At 37.4% G+C, this 8,645-nt stretch overlaps 1 protein-coding gene across 3 annotated transcripts in view; it reads left to right on the top strand.

Moving 5' to 3' along the window:
- Positions 1–449: 449 nt before the first annotated feature.
- Positions 450–8,645, top strand: part of Ack (activated Cdc42 kinase) — a 366,870-nt gene continuing 358,674 nt past the window's right edge. For all 3 annotated transcript variants that reach the window (XM_067139427.2, XM_067139425.2, XM_067139426.2), the window contains exon 1: positions 450–581. The gene's annotated coding sequence lies outside the window, so the exon portion shown is untranslated. The remainder of the gene's footprint in view (positions 582–8,645) is intronic.

The following is an 8,645-nucleotide window of genomic DNA, read 5'->3' as shown; positions in this document are numbered from 1 at the left end:
GGGATGCTAAAGCAAAAAAAGTAATGCATAAATGAAAGATCAACCCATTTCACAGCAGTTCATTTCGCATCTTGTTTATATGTCTAATTTCAGTCTTTAAATAAAAACCTTTTAAATAATTCTTCATTCATTTATCCAGAATTGCTTTAGCAACTTCAAAGTTAATATCTCAATTATACTTTCTTTCTAGACGTAATTTATCTATCCATTTTCGTATATGCATTTCTATTGATATTTGAATTTAGCGCGACGTTTCAGGTCAAGTCACTAGGAGCGCCACCATCGAATTGTCTCCCATTTTAACAAGGCTAAATCCGTATGTGTCGCGTATTGTATTATTGTATTTGCTATAGGCCCACGGACTGATACAACCTTTCTCCCCTGAATTGTCAATAATTATGTTGGTTACCCTGTGTAGACATTCAGTCTTTCTTCAATACAAGGGAAAAGTTAAGAGTTTCAGATCAAGCGGAAGGATAGATATTCGTGTATATGTTACTTATTGTTGTTCAGTGAATACAGCGTGCATGTTTGAAGCAGTGAATGTTTAAGGCTAATTGTCGTTCATTAACAGGCTATTTGTAAGTATTGATAACAACTACTGGGGGTTATTGTCGGGAACAAATTTCTTGAGTGAAGGCAATTGGCAATTTATTGTGATTGTCAGGCTCTGTTTACACTGAAACACTTCGAATTGGATTGCGGGGAGAGCGTTTTTATGGTGGCTGTAGAATTATTTCTTATTTGGTTCATACTTCTCAGTGGCAAAATTATTATACAGCTTATTTATTCAGGGCTGTCGTACTTTGGTCTTCCTGTTTGCATCGAGTTTGAACCTGTTTCTCTGTTTAGTCTGCCGGAGATGTATTTTGTAGTTTAATTAAAGCGTATTTTGTGTTTCTTGTATTCTATATTTTTGCCATATCAGCTCGAGGGGAAGCATTGATAAATACGGACTTTTTAAATGGGAGAGCTGTTTGTGTTAGGTTAGTCGTGAGTGTTTTATGAAGGGATGCAAGTATATAATTGCTTACAGTGCACAGCCGGTCCCTCGACCCTTGGGTAACAGGGTCCTTTTTAAGAATTTTGGAATGCCTGTTTTCGTTTGTGTTTTAGTCGTGTTTTCCAAAGATGCTGGTTGAATGTCAAGTGATTTGGTAATTATAATGATTACAAGGAAATTACTGTTTCCCACATTTCATCTGGTTTAAGAAAAGAGAGTAGCTTGGTTTATTTGTTTACGGAGGTTTGCATAAATGTAATTTATGGTAGTTGTAGGTTAAGTAAGCCTATTTGTGATTTTGGGGTTGTCTTTCATTTTAAGTTGCCCTGCTTCCTATTTGTGTAGGGATTTCAGCGAGATTGTTTTGTTGGAATTTAATCATTTTTCTGGGAGAGTGTAAATTCCATAGCCATACTTTTGTCATGAAGTATAATTGATGTACGGCAGTGATACCAGAAAGTTATTTTTTTGTAGTCTTTGTTCTGAATGTGATCATCCCAGTAGTAGAAATGAAACACAACTGCTGTGAAATAATGACTTGTTTCCAATGCTCAAAACTCTATTTAGTATTTTTGTTGCCGTACTTAGTTGTTCTACCCTTTCATAATGCTGCATTGTGTAGGATAGATGTCTTCATAATTGTAGGACTTCTTGTGGTATATACAAATAATTGTTTGAAGAGAGTGACATTTGGTAACTAACATTTTGTGTGGAGAATATAATGTTTTGTGCAATTCATTCAACCATTTAACTGAAGAATAAATGTACGAATACTAAAGTTAGTCCTGTTTTCATTGTCATCACTAGGGGGCAGGTTTTTATGACTTAGCAATATGCAAGCCAATATGTTCTAAAGTGCATTCAAATGAAAAATGAAAAAAAGACAAAAATATAACCTTACAGCTTAATTAAAGTATGTACAATAATGTGACAATACAGTTTAATTCATATATAACTAACATCTCACAATCATTAGGCCTTACTGGTTACATATTATTTCTGTCGTCTATCAGAAAGTTCTTTGTCCCACTTTGCTTCAACTATAGCAAGTTTTATAGCCTGGAAAAAACAAAACTGTCACAAAGTACTTGGCTAGTGTCTAACCAGCAAATTATTTATAAAAATGGGAATAAAATATCTGTACCTGGCATTAGTTCCCACTGTCAGTGAAATTACAGTGGATAATCGCATGCATTTTGAAGTTGGCAAACTGGAAGTCTCTTCGGTTGTCAGAGGATGTTTTTATACTTGGAAGAACTCTGCTTATCTCAACATGATGTTATGGGACCAAATTTGAATGAAGATTTTTCACCTGGGAAAAACTGTGGTTCAGAATCTTCAAATTTTGCATAGTGACCACAAAGAATGTCTTTTATCTAGCAAAGCACGGAATAACCTACATTATTAGACAACAGCAGCCTTTCCAATTTTGCACTAATTGTATCAGTCTCTTCACCTGTTGCTTGCGTTAGATCATCCGTGGTTTGTTTTACAATGTCCAGGGCATCACCAAATTTCAAGGCAAACGACTAATCATTATATTCTGCCGAAGTTTGATGTGTGCCAAGTTTCTGAGCAAGCTCTTACAAGACATCAAATCTTGCATAATTTTAATACATGGCGAATCAGAAAGATCAAACTTTTGAATTGCCCCTTTCTTGTTGCTTGTTGTTTAAAGGGGCCTAACATCTAAGGTCATTGGCCCACTACCCCTTTCAAAGGAGTAATATTGCAATAATATTAAGTAGCATTGACCCATATGCCCCAGTAACTAAGTAAGTAAATTTGTAAGTAAGTATAGGTTGAGGAGGTAGAACACGGGGGCTGTTTCTTTCATCTTACGTATTCAAAGTGGAGTTTTCGGGAATATTTTCTTTCTGTTAGATAATAGCCTGTCTATGTCAGGGTAGTTGGTTTGAACCTCACCTAGCACTATCCAAACCATGCGCGAGAGATACATACCATGAACAATTTTGGGGTAAAGTAGTTTGTCCTTCCCTGTCTTGGTCATGTAAGGGTAGTATCGGTTGCAAACAGTATGTTTTCCCACTTTTCACCATCTGGCCACAGTAGTTCCATAGCTTCATCAAATAGCACTGCAATGGCAGAATTATTTACTTTCTCCTGAACGTCACACATGAGAATAAACACTACACCAGGCCAGCTCCCTGTAATTACACCAATGATGTTGGCTATGTATCTCCCATCTACATCACTTGATTCGTCCACTGAAACCCGTATCTTATTGTTGGGCACGTGAATGAATTGTATCCATGAAATGAAATTATAATTTTTGTCCTAAATGGAAGATAATGATGGCTTTTACGCAAATTAAGAATAAAATTAGCGGTAAATTAATAAATACCATTACCAGTATTACTAGAGAAATATATACATACGTGCTTTTCTATATTAAGACTATGAATTATACTGCGTAACAGCACTTCACTTCCATTTTCCCCTTTGAACTGCCCGCACTAGTCATGATTGACAAAGATATTGAAAATTCACAGGCATATCACTTCCATTCTTCGGTGCTAGCCCTGGACCTCAGGAAGGAAACAAAAGACGGCACGAAGCTGAATGCCATAGAAGAGAGTCGTGTCTACAGCAAAATAGTTGCTGTAGTCCAGGGATCATGCTATTTTTCTTTCAACAAAAATTATTTTTGTGTTACGATATACTATATCTAGTAATAATGCTACTTTTTTTTTTCTATTTGCTTTACGTTACTCCAACACAGATAGGTCTTATGGTGACGATGGGATAGGAAAGGCCTAGGAATTGGAAGGAAGCGGCCGTGGCCTTAAATAAGGTATAGCCCCGGTATTTGCCTGGTGTGAAAATGGGAAACCATGGAAAACCATCTTCAGGGCTGCCGACAGTGAGGCTCGAACCACTATCTTCCGATTACTGGATACTGGCCGCACGTAAGCGACTGCAGCTATCGATTTATTAATTTACCGCTAATTTTATTGTTGATTTGTGTGAAAACCATTATTATACTCCATTTAGGACAAATTATACAATGAAATTTCATGGATATGATTCGTTGGCATAACCCTTATTGTTGATCACTGTAAATCTTATCTTCTTTAACACACTATCTTCATAGCAAGAGGATATCTGAGGACAAATCAATAGTATATGCAGTTTTGCTCTGACTGTCTTTAGGTTGGCTATGTGGCATTGTGTGCTCACCAGCTGCAGATGGCACTGTTGTCTACATCTGTGGTAGGTTTCAGCGTTATCAGATCAGTGAAGCTTGCGATGTAAACATGGCCATGCCACTCTGCTTGCGCCAAGGAAGAACAGCATTCTGCAATCCGTTTTTTTTGGTCTGTGGGTATACCAGGAGCGGAAATTCATAGAACGTTGTTGCTTGTTGTTTAAAGGGGCCTAACATCTAGGTCATCTGCAATTCATAGAACAGTCACTCGTCTTTTATTCAGGATCATATCACGCACTTGTTCAATATTGACATCAGGTATGGCTGCAGATGGACGCCCGGATCTTTCCTCATCCTTCACACTCATGCGACCCCTTTTGAACTGTTCAGTCCACCAGCAAACACTTCGCTGTGGCAAAACATTGTCCCTGTATTGTGCTGAAAATCTTCTGTGAATTTCCGCTCCTGGTACAACCCCAGACCACAAAAAATTGATTACAGAATGCTGTTCTTCCTTGGTGCAAACAGAGAGTGGTCTGGCCATCTTAGTCGCACCAGCGAAAGCTATACTGACCTGAAACCTACCACAGATGTAGACAACTGTGCAATCTAGCGGCTGGTGAGCACACAACGCCATAGAGCCAACCTAAAGACAATTAGGGAAAAATTGCAGATATTTATTGACTTGCCTGAGGTATAATTGCTTTCTGTGTTTCATTAGGAATTGGATGACTGATGTAACTTTGCTAAAAAGGATCTAAAGCTGGCACTGTTTACCTTTTTATAGGAATATTGGAAGTAGCCATCATTGTGCAGAGATCTTTATAAAATTCTGATGTTTTCTAACAAGACAGTATTTGAAGAAGCTCCCTCAAAAAGCAGATGCTGTCTTGTCTCCACTGTGGAAAGTTTTGTCGTTGTTCTTCTAGAGGGGTTGGTTTGGACTCTCTTGATTATCGCCCAGTCACTATAACCCTGTTAATACACACACTCCTGCATATATTATGAGCTGAATTCTTGATGAATATAACCTTGGAGATAGTAACTGATAATTTAATAAGGACATAGGCTGTATATGACACATGTAATTTGCTAGTTTTATGTACATTATCACATGTATACTAAAAATGGAGTGAGAAACACGCTTCACATTGGAAAGGAGTTGCAGAAGTTAGTCGTAGTAGAACTATTACAGCACTATTTGAGCGTTATCAAGAAACTTACTTATACTATCAATAAGCAAGATAGACTGGTGGGAAAGGGAGTAGCCATCTTCGCTAAACAAGATAAAGTTCTTTGAGGTAAATCGTAGACCAGACATTGAAAGATGATATGATTGCTATCACCACTAGACTGACCCCCCCCCCCCCCACACACACACACACTCACACACACACAGAGGAAGCTTGTTGCGCAAGATGAAAACGTGCTTTATATTGAGGCGTTAACGTATGGATGGAACGGAGACGGATTATGTTTGTGATGTGACGTCGTGTATAAGATCCATAGAAGTACCTAGGTTTAAGCGGGATTATAGGTTGGAGTTGATAATAAAAATTACCTTTTTATACCTGAAGAATTTTGCCAATCATGTTGCCATGTCTGCTAGGCTTCAGTATGGGTTACCGATTGGTAATCTATAGGAGGAATCTCGTTGGAGATAGGTGCAGTAGATTGATTGCTCGCTAGTTTAGCAGCAAAATCAGCTTTCTCCTTGCCAGGAATTCCTACGTGTCCAGATTTCCATGCTAAGGTTATGCACAAACCAGCCTGGTCAGGATAATACAGTAAATATTTCACATTATATAAATACCAATTGAATGAAGTCAAATTAGAGAGTAAGGCCTGTAAGACATTTTTAGCATCCGTATATATAGTAATTTTTTTAAAAATAGTAATGTTTCTTAATGTGAAGGAGAGCTTGACGGATTGCAAATAATTTGGCAGTAAATATAGAACAATGGTAGGGAAGGTGAAACTCTGTGACTGTATATAGATGGGGACTAAAAAAAGGCTGCTCCGGTTCCATTTATGGATTTAGCACCATCGGTGTAAATGCTAACTTCAACATCAGATAAGGAGATTTTAACTCGTTTGAACTTTCAAAAGGTATAGAATACATAGGAAGTTTGGACATATGTAGGACTTCAGGTGCGTCCATAGGAGGCTCAAGGGTACAGAATCATATGCACCTTTAATATCAAGAAAAAACGTAATTGCTCTGTGCTTTCTATGCCGTGCTAATAGAACATCAGTTATTAACATGCTTATAGGATCTTGCTTGCTTCTACCCCCCTTATGGAAGGCATATTGAGTTTTTGGAAGCCTGTTAGAGTATTTCAATATCCACACCAGTCGCTTTAAGAGAATTTTCAAGAAGATTTTTCTGATGCATGAACTTAATACAATGCCGCGATAGTGTTCTGGGTAAAAAGAAAGCAGGATGTGGTGGGCGGAAGCAGGTAGCAATTTCAGCATAGTGTATGCAATACTATGAGGCCCGGGAGAAGTACTATTAGTGGAGGCTAATACATATTGTAGTTCACTGAACTGGATTGGATTTAATAATGTAATGTATTCAGAAGATGGATTACTGGGTGAATGAAAAGGGCGGGGAACTGTACAGTCCGGTGTAAGAGAGGTAAGAAATGGGAGAATATCATCAGTAGGTCTCAGATGTTTAAGACCTAAAAATAAGCCAAATAAGCAAGCAAATATTACCTAAAAATTGATGAAATATGACCTCAAAAGTGACAAAATATGACATAAAAATTACAAAATATGACCCGAAAATGATTAATATAAATATGGCCATTTTAAAATATATTATACATCAAAACGGCAATGCCTTTGATGATTATTTGTTAACTAAATTATTTATTCTTACTTTCATGTCAATTTTCTGAATATACTGTTTAGCAGTTATTAACAGTCGATTGCCCTTGATTCACTCATCAAACATTTGTGAATGCATACCTATAAAGTACTAAGTTCGTTAAGATAATTAGATCACACAACATTTTAAAAGTCAAGACATGTTTGCATTCTGCATTTCAAGAAAAATAGAAATCAATCTACTTTTAAATATTTTTGGGACGTTTAAGCCCAGATTTCATTAATATTATTCAAATGCGTTAAAATTTTAATTGAGCACCACGAAGCGAATTGATGATGATTGACGATGCTTGTTGTTTAAAGGGGCCTAACATCTAGGCCATCGGCCCACGAAGCAAATTAAGCAGATGTCTTTCAATACATTGTGGTAGAAAAATGGGTGTTTCAATCTGCACCTAAGGCTAAAATGTTTTATATACTAATTTGAAACAAAACAAAAGCGCGTGATTTCACTAATGGTACAAGTTTAGAAGTAAATGAAAAGAGGCTGAGGTTCAAATATCTAAACAAAGACAAGTGAGCGATTGCTGGGATGAGTTTTTCACGATTATTTCTGTCTCTTCCTGGGAGACTGGGTTGCTGGACTGAGTGTCGGCAAGTGTCTGCCATGTTGTATTGGGGGTCATATGGGACCTACAAGGAGTTAGATCAACTGCACTTGATGGCGCACCCGGTGGAGATATTCTTGTTGGCGAACCATCATTTAGAATAATAAAATCATGTAATTGAGACTCAAGAAGTAGATGTGTTCCTTTTGCTGTGTCCTGCTCACTTCCCCAAAAAAGTATGGTGGCAATTTACATCTTCCAATATAATGACAAACTCTAACGTATCAAATTGACCAAAAAACCTTGGCCATTGAGAGGCTGTAATATACACATCTGGAGGACAGTATATGTTAATCAGATACAAATTTTTGTAAATAATTCCAAGGACAAACGTATTAGGAATATGATACGTAAAATTGAAAAGTTGGTATGGTTGTGCTTCCATTATTATCTTGACGTTTGAGATTGAATCCCGGAATATGAAAATTGATGGCAGAAGATAACCATGTTTCTTTTATAACGATTATATTAGCAAAAGTTTCTTTTATCAATAATTGTAATTAATATTTTTTAAATATTAGACTCCTTGCGTTCCACTGTAAAATGCGTATCATAAAGTGTCAACATATGTGCAATCCTCTCTTGTAGTTTATAAATCATGGGGGAAATTGGGGAATCTCCTCCCAAATTTTGAAGTAGTAGAAAAGGAATTTTTTGTATTTTGTGTTGTAGATGAGTCCCTTGCATTTGTAAATGCTGATCTTGCTGCAGGGTCGGGTAACTAAGACCCGTATTCAGTAGAGTAGAAGTAGAAGGTAGAGCGGTGGGCTGTGGTGGAGGCGGAACAACTGTTCTTCCCGAGGGGATGTTCTCGTACGGTAGGAGCACCATATGACCCTCTTTATCAAAGCCTGATGCTGGCATGGGTCTTGAGGCTTTCTTGACTACTTGTGTCAACTTCCTTTTTGGCAGTTTTTCGTTATAACTGTAAGTAACGGGAGTATCTTGAGGGAGGGGTGGGAAGTCCTGT

The sequence above is a fragment of the Anabrus simplex genome, chromosome 2, assembly GCF_040414725.1.
Source record: "Anabrus simplex isolate iqAnaSimp1 chromosome 2, ASM4041472v1, whole genome shotgun sequence".
Taxonomy (NCBI): Eukaryota; Metazoa; Arthropoda; class Insecta; order Orthoptera; family Tettigoniidae; genus Anabrus; species Anabrus simplex.
Note: the sequence above shows the minus strand (reverse complement) of the source record. Positions and strands in the feature narration are given on the sequence as shown.